Source organism: Apostichopus japonicus, chromosome 3 (assembly GCF_037975245.1).
Source record: "Apostichopus japonicus isolate 1M-3 chromosome 3, ASM3797524v1, whole genome shotgun sequence".
NCBI lineage: Eukaryota > Metazoa > Echinodermata > Holothuroidea > Aspidochirotida > Stichopodidae > Apostichopus > Apostichopus japonicus.
The window spans coordinates 19,399,969-19,410,706 of record NC_092563.1 but is presented as its reverse complement, the minus strand read 5'-3'; the positions used below and the strand labels follow the sequence as shown (position 1 = coordinate 19,410,706).

The 10,738-nt window shown below is 38.2% G+C and overlaps 1 long non-coding RNA gene across 1 annotated transcript; it reads left to right on the top strand.

Annotated features, from left to right (window-relative positions):
• Window positions 1-6,374: 6,374 nt before the first annotated feature.
• On the top strand, window positions 6,375-10,693 carry LOC139965374 (uncharacterized). Its single transcript, XR_011792227.1, has 3 exons — window positions 6,375-6,996; window positions 7,796-8,008; window positions 9,931-10,693. It is a non-coding gene; the product is annotated as an uncharacterized lncRNA (long non-coding RNA).
• Window positions 10,694-10,738: the final 45 nt, after the last annotated feature.

Sequence of the window (10,738 nt, the reverse complement as noted above, 5' to 3'; positions counted from 1 at the left end):
AAGAATTCACATATTTACAAACACTTAGCTAAATTTCCCAACTGTAAGCGGCTATGTGACAACAACTCATTCAAAATTATCGACTCCGCTCCCACTAAACTCCAGCTTAGGAACAAAGAAAGTCTACACATCAATTGGGATAAACCTAATCTCAACAAGCAGCTTGACTGTCCAGTGTTATCTTTGTTGAGTTAATCTACTTTTCCTTGTGTGTTATTGCTAGTGTACATTTATCTGCTATTACTCGTTCATTTTGCGTTTGTAACCTGATGATGAAAGTCGCTACTTTCGAAACATGTCGTTCTTTTTGTATCAATTTTGGTAAATAGATGTATAAGTTAAAGTCTGTGGTGTTTTCAATTTATATATATATATATATATATATATATATATATATATATAGATAGATAGATAGATAGCTTACACCAAAGAGAATTTACCTTCGGAAATATAAGTCACTCTCGTCAAAAACTGTAACACGATCACTTGACTCATGCGGAAAAGCGCCCCCTCTCGGTTGGTAGGTAGAAACCTTTTCTCGACGCTATCTACTGCAGCGACAACATGGCCCGTGCGAAAGTATGTATGTTCCGCGCAATTTACCGATCTGCGCTATCTTAAGATTGCGCTGCGCGTTCTTAGGATCCTATAATTGCGCACCGATCTTAAGATTGCGCAAGCTGTTAATAGCAAGCTGCTAGTGTTAACTGTAGGCCTATACGGGAAAGAACATGGGAGGAGGGGCCAAGTTTTTCTTTATATCAAACACACCAAATTCTACGCAACACAAAATGAATAAATATGGGTAGCCAATATAGGGCTGTGAGTTTTCGTTTAAAGACCTAAACGTTTAAACGGCCGGTTTTTCGTTCGTTTAAACGTTCGCGAAAATCGCGATAAATGGTTTAGTACCAAAATCGGTCTTTTCCGACCGAATTACGGTACTATTTTTTATTTTAAGAAAACCGAAATGTGAATTGCAAATACTGGAAATAAAACAAAGTTAAAGCTTCCATCCATCATTTGTTGACTTTGGTTTCTGCAATTTACTGTTCTTTTCGCAATGTGAAAGTAAATTGCAACAAGAGAAAGCTTTTCTGCTAGACGACATTATCAGCTACGATCGGCACACGCTATATACCAGTGCTGAGTGCCAAAACTAGGCCTAACATTAGGCTATTCAGTCCTTATATGCGTGAATCAGTTTGGTGACGAATATCATACATTGTATGATCCTGTAAACTTGAAATTATCTATATATTGTATAAATGTTGCTAGCCATTGCATTGAGAATTCCAATGTTTTTAGTTTTTATGTGTTGTGTTGTAAATGAAGAACCTATTAACACAGTTGACAGGATTTATTTTTATTACATGAATTTCTTAAACTCGAATTATTGACAGGATTTGTTTTAATAGATCCTTAAACAGAGAGGACATCGATTAATAAGAATGATGAAATCCGACTGAAAAGGGAGACTGGTTGCTGATCTCTTTTAGTGATGTCCTTTAGAAGTGTCACAGTTCAACCTGAACAACTATGAATAATTTTTAGAACATGCATGAAATGAGACAAAATTGATCTCCATCATAAAGGAAATCTACATGCCCAATGAAAACTGATGTTTTAGTACTCTTTTTGTAGGCTATACCAATTTTATTGCGAAATAAAGAAAAAAATTTAGAACAAAAACCTGCCTCAGTATAGCCGTCCCTTTAAGTACTTATTATACCTACGAACTGACGTGAATTATCTTCACCTTGGCATCCCATAGGATTAATGATGACGTCAGTTGAGTGTTGCAGAAAATTAATGAGGTACCGACACCATCACTTGATTCAGATACTCCATACAGCTACGATCGCAAGATAGCGCAGTATCGATAAAACGCGCAAGACGGGCCTTGCGCAATCTTAAGATCGGTGCGCAATTATAGGATCCTAAGAACGCGCAGCGCAATCTTAAGATAGCGCAGATCGGTAAATTGCGCGGAACATGTACATGTATGTATTATAAGATTCTCCTGCAAGTAGGAACTCATTGGCTTATCAAGCCGCAAGCTGACCGAAGTCAGTCTCTTACATTCATATTCAACGTCCATAATTATGAATTGTCAATTGTCCACAACTCTGTAACTGGACGACAAACATTTATTTTGGAGTGACTCGAACCGGGAACCTTATGATTGGAAGGCACCGGCATTAACCACTGAGATAACACTCCTAATGTATGGTATATATGGTGGAAGTATGGTGTTCCGCCATTAATGGCAATAATTCAGGTACGAAACAGCCCACGATTCACAAAAGATCTGGTTTTTGTGGCTTGCATGTTAAAGAACATGAATGGAGTACATGTGGTTGTAAAAATCGGGTCGGCAAAAGTTGAGGCAAATTTAGACCCCTTTAGGCCTCCCAGGAGCAGCGTACGAAAATTGCTTACTACTGAGTGAAGAGGTTTGTTTACAAGTGACGAAAACTTCAGACTCTGATAGCAAACAATCTGCACGGTCATGATACGGAAAATTGATGGTGCCATGAAAGGTCAGCTTGTCAGCTATCCAGTAGGGGTTTTAGCTAGTGAGAACTTCTATCTCAACTTAGGGACCACGTTGCTTTTGTAATTTAGTGTGTAAGTCAATGGGGCTTTTAATGAGCGTATGCTACCTACAGTGTTGGACAGTGTTGGACATTTTTTTCGCGATACCTGCCTTTGCGTCCTTGGAGTGTTCGATTGGTTGTGCAACTGCATGACCTTCCGTGGCCTATTCGAAGTAAATGGTGTTAATTTTTCAGCGGTCTGTTTGCCAGCTTCACTAGCCCTGGGCTTCCAAAGCTCCAGTACAGCCTAACAGTTTAACTTTGTAAGAGGGGACGCTAGTTGTACGACCGCAGAGGTTATTTATGTTATACATGATTGTTTAAACTGCACAAAACAGTATGTCGGAGAAACTTCCTTAGTGCTTAGAATTAGACACAGAGGTCATCGACAATTCAATTCAACTTCAATTCAACCAACAATGTTCAAAGAATTTACAGTGATATGTTCATACAATAGACTTAAAACATGATGAATGGTTAAGGGGATTACACAAGGAAGCTGCAAATAGCTTGTGGAATGTGAATCCCCTTTACAGAGAAAATGAAAACATCATGACTGGAAAAGAACGATACGTTTTAATATAATAACGGAACAAACATTAAACAAAAAGGGGAAACGTATGGCTAGATGGCAATATCAAAAATTATTTTAATATAATCAGTAAGTAAGTAGGATTTGAAATTAATTTTAAAGGGAGGGATAAGTTTTGATCGAGTCTGTGGGAACATTCATTAACAAAGTGTGTGCCATGTAACTTTCACACCAACCCCTGAAAACATTTCAGGCCTTGATAAAAACTAAAAGTCACAACTGTGAGACAGGAAAATAAGGGCGCTATGCCATATTGAATGGTTGTTAAGTAATGTTGTACTATACAACTGGGATGAACACAGTGACCATGTGCCTTCCGGACGCACTTTCCATAGGTTTCTTTTCAGAGGCTCTGAAGAAGATCATGCTAGGATCGAAACGTCAGGCCCCCCCCCTTCTTCTTACACTTCAGAGGTGAAAGTACTTAACATCCCCATGAAATTTCCAGAGCATGGGGTGCAAAGTAACGACATAGAAAGCCTATAGGTTATGAAAAATACTGCACATATTTCATGATGTGTATGATCGTTCTTACAGTAGTACTCCATAAAGAGAAACAGCAAAGCAATGTTGACATATGTGTCTTTCTTTCTCAAACTTTACAGAGCCTCAGAGAGTGAATTAACCCATCCTGCCAAGCAGTTATTTCAACCATTGGCCTCTTCGCACAAATCCACCACTGGAGAGTATTTAGGAGATGTCATCTTTCCTTAGTGTCGTACTGCATGTTTCTTGCAGTAGATATCAACACATAGTAACTTCCAGCCAAGTTTGCCTGATAGTGACTCTATTGTTGACAATGGGGACAAACTAAAACGAATGACAGCGAATGACCGAATGACAATTGACTTTGTACAGGGTTAATTATCATTTGCGAATGACAGCGAATGACAGCGAATGACAGCGAATGACAGCGAATGACAGCGAATGACAGCGAATGACAGCGAATGACAACGAATGACAACGAAGGACAGTGTTGAGTGGAGATAGAATGATTAACGGAGTGGAGTAAATGCGGTTATTGGTTTTCTGCGCAAAAATAATTTGAAGAAAGTCGCATGTTACGTGGTTGCGTGGTTCGAATGACCGAATGACAATTGACTTTGTACAGGGTTAATTATCATTTGCGAATGACAGCGAATGACAACGAATGACAACGAAGGACAGTGTTGAGTGGAGATATAGAAAGATTAACGGAGTGGAGTAAATATTGGTCTTCTGCGCAAAAATAATTTGAAGAAAGTCGCATGTTACGTGGTTGCAGGGTTTTGGTGTAATTTACGGATAGAAACCACAGGGAAAGTTTTTGTGTGAGAATGCGCTTGAGTGCTGTGCTTTTTACCTCTGTAGATTTATATAGAAAGATAACTGAAGCCGTTTAAAGATTATAGTATTGTTAGTTTCTAACAATTAATATCGGAAAAATGACTTTAAATTTTACTTTTTAAAATCAGACTTACAATTTTGCTTACTTTAAGGTGCTCTATATCTTGTCCGTACTTTCTATACCCACGAAGTCTGAACTGTGATATCCGGTTGAAGCAAATGTCTGTGCTGTCATTACTGTCATTCGTTTTAGTCAACGCATTTTTTTAGTGTGTACAACATATTGTCATTCGTTATGTGTAACGCAATTGTCATTCGTTTTAGTCACACCCTTGACAATGTTGTAACAGATGAAACGGAAGATGCAGACCCTCCAAGTCTTTGTGAGCTAGTAGAGACATGTTCACACACATTGACTCTAATTTTCTCAAGGCGATCGCACTTTATTCAGCTTCTCAAGTTAGGATCAAGAGAGGATCCCAATATGGGCACAACAACCCTAGTGAAGCAAATAATGGGTTACACAAACCCCACCTCAGCATTTGACAGCCCTGAAATATGGCAGGGAAGGACAAGGATGCAAAAGCTTGCTATGTCAGAGTAATGAACGATTGAGGTCATCCAACTACAAAGGTGAAATGGCTGTGGTTTATTTGTATTCCCCCAAAAGAGTAGATTGGGGAAGTCTTGATGGTGTTTTATCTCATGTACAAGTTGTGGGACTGGACTTATTGAGGTCAAGTGTCCAATTACATGCGCAAATGCTTTACCAGATGGCAGTACAGTGCACTTTTTAACGGAAATGAAGACAGTATCACCTTGAAGAAAGACTATGAATAGTTTTATCAAGTGCTGCTTCAACTTCACATGACTGGTGTGATTTATTTCTGTACTCTGTCCATAGATACGTCCATGAACGAATTAAATTTAATCCTAAAGATTTGGTAAGAGATTTTATCATTGTGTGAATTCTTTCTTTTACTCTTCTCCTTTGTATTGGTTAACCTTGTTGCACAGAAACTGATTTCATCAACCTTGAAATGCTATTGTTCAACCTACTGTTCTGTGCAAGTACTGAACTGACCAAATAATGGTTTACAAACTGCAGACCTTAAGGTTTAACGTTTTTACTTTGAGACAAATATTATTTCATTGAAATTCTGCTTATTTTGACCACTTTGGGTAGTTCAACCTATATATATATATATATATATATATATATATATATATATATATATATATATATATATATATATATATATATATATATATATATATATATATATATATATATATATATATAGAGTAGAGTAGGTTGGCGTCTATCTTGGCGCAGAGTGTTCTATGTCCATTGGACAGAGCGGAATATATGTTGATACTAGATGAGACTACACTGAAAAAATAAACTAGTCAATATTGCCACGGACTAACGTTAAATTAGTCTGTAACGTTAGTCAATGCACACGGACTAGCAAAAATCTTCGTTTCATCGCTGCTTCTTAGTTAGTTTACACTGACTAAGGAAAATATAATCGCAGCTTAGTCGGTGGCGACGGACTAAGGTATTTTAACCCATGGACTAAGAACGATACGGACACCCGATTTACGCCATAATCGTAGCTTAGTCGGTGTCGACAGACTAATGTATTTTAACCCAATTCGATTCACTTCAATTTGGAAACCGAGAGGCAACGGCAGCTTGCTGGGCTTGGCATAGTTTCATACGATCACTCTAAGCAACTTTCAACCGTAAATCACCCAAGAAGGGCTTTAGAAGAATGGAAGTATTAACTGCATCATCGGCCTACCTGTTATTCCTTTAATTTGAAGGTAAAATTAAAGTTAATTGTTAGGCCACTGGCACTAGTACTGTATTATTGTTAGTGTAACGCTACCGTTGTCACGTTGGCGTTTCGCATACACAAGTGCAATGACAGTGAGTAGCCTATGGGCTTCTACTGGGTACTGCAGTGCATTCTCAACACTAAAGTGTGCATCCTAAACACCAATTAACAGTGTGTTATGTGTGTATTGGGCTAGATTGAACAGTGGCACATAATCTTCTTATTTATTCCCAAACAAATGCAGGAACCATAAGGCTCAATAGTTTATTTGAAGTCTACACTCATTTGGTAAAGATTTCCTGTAATTTCCCATGTGAATCTAAATGGGTAGGCTTTGTGATATTGAATAAGCAAGGCTAGACCTTCAAACGTACAGTCACAGTAGGCTGAACAAATTATGTTGGCTAGTCAACGGTATTATATGTTGCGAGCAGTCAGGATGCACGCTTCAGTTCTATTTAACCTTTTCATTTATCATTTTTTAGTATTTAATTTCCGGTCACGCCCAGGAAACAATTGCGACATTCCTTCACGGTCGACTTGCTTACTGTAAGAAGTATTAACCGTTTTTTCTCAGGAAAGCTTGATAGTCTGAAGTTATTATAACATGTGCTTTTAGTATACTGCCAAAAGAGTAAGTTGTTGTATTTGCATTGATATTTTATGTAGAAGTAACGGAAAATTGAGTATGTTTAGTTTGGTCTAATTGCACGTTTTTTTTTCTGTCCAATGTAGTGCAGGGTTCACTTGCGCGAATTCAAATTATTCTGTTTATGTATATGTAATATGCATCGATTCTTAGATTATGATGTTTTTTGACATTTATTTGTAATTCAAGCATATCTGTTTAGTAGCAAAGTTTAAAGGTTAAGATTAATTAGTTTTCTCTTTTTGATCCTAGATTGAATGAAACTCATTGGCGTAAATAATAGATCAGATGATACAGTTTAACGCAGTTGCTAAAACTCTGGGTATTCTCTAGTCTTCGCCGGTCCATTATATACTTTAGTACTACTAGTAGACTATATCAAAACGACCGAAGACAAACTTAGTGTAACAAAGTACTGATTCTCCTCTAGCCTAGGTCTAAACAGGCTTGTTATGTGAGCAAGCAAAATAACAACTAAAAACGATTAGGCCTATAAATAAGTTGGCTCAGTGCATTTCTGTTTCTAAAATTTTATATTTTTAAAGATCATAAAAACAAACAAAGATTTAGCCCATGTTTTATTATCTGTGTATTCTGGGCATTTGATTCTGGTTGCAATGGTGATGACACTCTCGTTCAAATTTTCAGCTTTATACAGTCTGCTTCAAACTTTGGGATTGTTTTTTGAGACTATAGTGGAAGCAAATCTCACATAACTTTGTGGTGACAACTTTATATATATTTTTTTTCAAATGATGAATACTTTGCTGTTTCTTTCTTCCAGCAGGAATTGAAAAGCCAAATATCTAAGTCAAGGGTGAGCTTTCCTGTGATGTACGACACCAGTGTGGAGGCAACAACAGAAGAGGAGAACTGTTATATATGGCTTAAAGACATGTTTTAAGATGATATATTGGTACCCTTCGCAGAACAAAAGAGTTTATCCAAGAGTCCAAAAAGCAAAGGAACAAGTACCATAGAGAAAAAAGATGGAAGAGTGAGTTTAACTATTGTACCCAACTGTTTAATGATATTTAAGATACTTTTCATAACCTGTTTTAAAAAAAAACCAGTCTAGTATATCATTTACGTGCAAGCTTCATAAGTTTGGTCAAAATTTCACTGATCTGTAGAGCGGGAGTCCAGAGGGTTTGGTTAGCTGGAAAGGTAACCAATTGCCTGGTACATCACAATGTTCACAATGCATTCCTGTATATGAAACCTGATGACTGGCAAACCGAATGTGGTGGATGTGGCTGGGAGAGCAATTTTAAAGTCACCTAATAGCTAACCTAGAGCAGCTTTCATGGTAACCACATCAAAGTAAGAACAATGTGTCAGGTATGGCCCCAAGAGCAACAAATGGCCATTGCCAGTAATTATTGGTGGTGGGGTACCCCTGTCAGTGATCTATAATTGACCCCTCACGGCTGACCTAGGTCAGCTCATGAGGTAACCACTTGAAACCTACTGGAAAATTTTGGTTAGGACTTCAGATACAAGGGATGGGCATTGCCAGTAAATTTTATTGGTGGGGTACCCCTTCTAGTAGACCCCCAATATGCCCATCCCCTCATTGACCTAGGTGAGCTCATGATTTGACCAGTTGAAACCTACAGGAAAATGATAGGTATCAATTCATATGTAAGGATGGGCATTTCCAGTATTTTATATTGGTGGGCCACCACTGCCAGAGTCCGCCCATCCCTTACATATAGAATCCTGTCAATAATTTTCCAGTAGTTTTCAACTTGTTAAATCATGAGCTGACCTAGATCAATGAGGGGGGGGGGCTTTTTGGGGGTCTACTGGCAGGGGTACCCCACTAATATAAATTACTGGAAATGCCCATCCCTTACATATATATAGAGTCCTGCCAATCATTTTACAGTATTTTTCAACTGGTTACCTCATGAGCTAATCTAGGTCAATGGGGGATGGGCATTTTGGGGGTCTACTGACAGGGTTACCCCACCAATGTAAATGACTGGAAATGCCCATCCCTTACATATGAAGTGATACCTATCATTTTCCAGTAATTTTTCAACTGGTTATCTCATGAGCTGACCTAAGTCAATGAGGGAATGGGCATTTTGGGGGTCTACTGGCAGGGGTACCCCCCCCAATATAAATTACTGGAAATTCCCATCCCTTACATATGAAGTGATACCATTTTCCAGTAGTTTTCAACTGGTTACATCATGAGCTCATCTAGGTCAATGGGGGATGGGCATTTTGGGGGTCTACTGGCAGGGGTACCCCACCAATAAAAATTACTGGCAATGCCCATCAGTTGTATCTGAAGCCCTAACCAACATTTTCCAGTAGGTTTCAAGTGGTTACCTCATGAGCTGACCTAGGTCAGCCTTGAGGGGTCAATTATAGATCACTGGCAGGGGTACCCCACCACCAATAATTACTGGCAATGGCCATTTGTTGCTCTTGGGCCATACCTGACATATTGTACTTACTTTGATGTGTTACCATGAAAATTGATCTAGGTTAGCTATCAGGTGACTTTAAAATTGCTCTCCCATCCACACCCACCACAGTCGGTTTGCCAGTCGTCTGGTTTCATATACAGGAATGCACTGTGAACATTGTGATGTACAAGGCAATTGGTTACCTTCCCAGCTAACCAAACCCTCTGGGATCCTGGTCTATTGGGATCATTATTAACATGATTAACATAATTATTAAGCTTTGAGAAATAACTTGGTGTTATGCTGTGCAAAGCAAATAATAATTTGGTAAAGCTGCTATTCCTGGCTTATAATTTGAGGGACCTAGATTTAAATGTATACCTCCCAATATGTTATAAAATTTTAATGTAAATGTATGTTTATGATAATGTGAGTTATCATGTGCTATATATATCTGTATCTGTGCTTACACGTATATCATATTTTCTGTTCACAGGTCAATAATGGTGCAGATTTTGGCTTCCTGAAGACAAGTGGGAGGCCATTTGTAGTTAAGAGAAACACTCTTTGTTCGTGAAGACTTAACTGGTGTCGATTTGGGGTACCACTTTAAAACGAAAGTCATGAGGAACCCTTGCCCAAGACTCAACTTTGCATTATTGTGCAGTGCTATACTTTTGCGATTCATGTTTGATCCATTAACTTGTCTTAACTTTGTTGGAAAAAAAAAATCAGATTTTCAGATTTTATTTACAGTGATTTCTTCTCTATCTGTCGAAAGTCAGCCTTTTGTAGACATCAGAAGTTTTATCAGAAATAAATACTGCCAACGTACACATTATTTGTGTTTCTTCTGCTCTCTTTTCTTTCAGTGATACTAGTCAGTGAAACTAGTCGGGTTTAATTCTTTCAGTGAATCTAGTCAGTGCAACTAGTCAGTCGATACCGACTAAGAAAGGTTAGTCGGGAGAGGCACCATCCTGACTAATGTAAAACCTGCTGTAAACTAGTCGGTGGCTCATATAAATTAGTCGGTAAAGACCGACTAATGTCACCAACTAATGTAACTGACTAATAAACATTTACCGACTAAAAAATTGTTGATCGACTAAGCTGACGGACTAAGATGACCGACTATGAAATCCAACTGACTAAGGAATAAATTAGTCGGTATAGCAACTGACTAAGGCTATGTTAGTCGGGAGAGGCACCAGATGGACTAACGTTTTGTTAGTCGGTGAACCAATTTAAGTTTTCAGTGTAGTGGAACACTAGTAGTTGTAACTCGGAGTTTCACGCTTTGT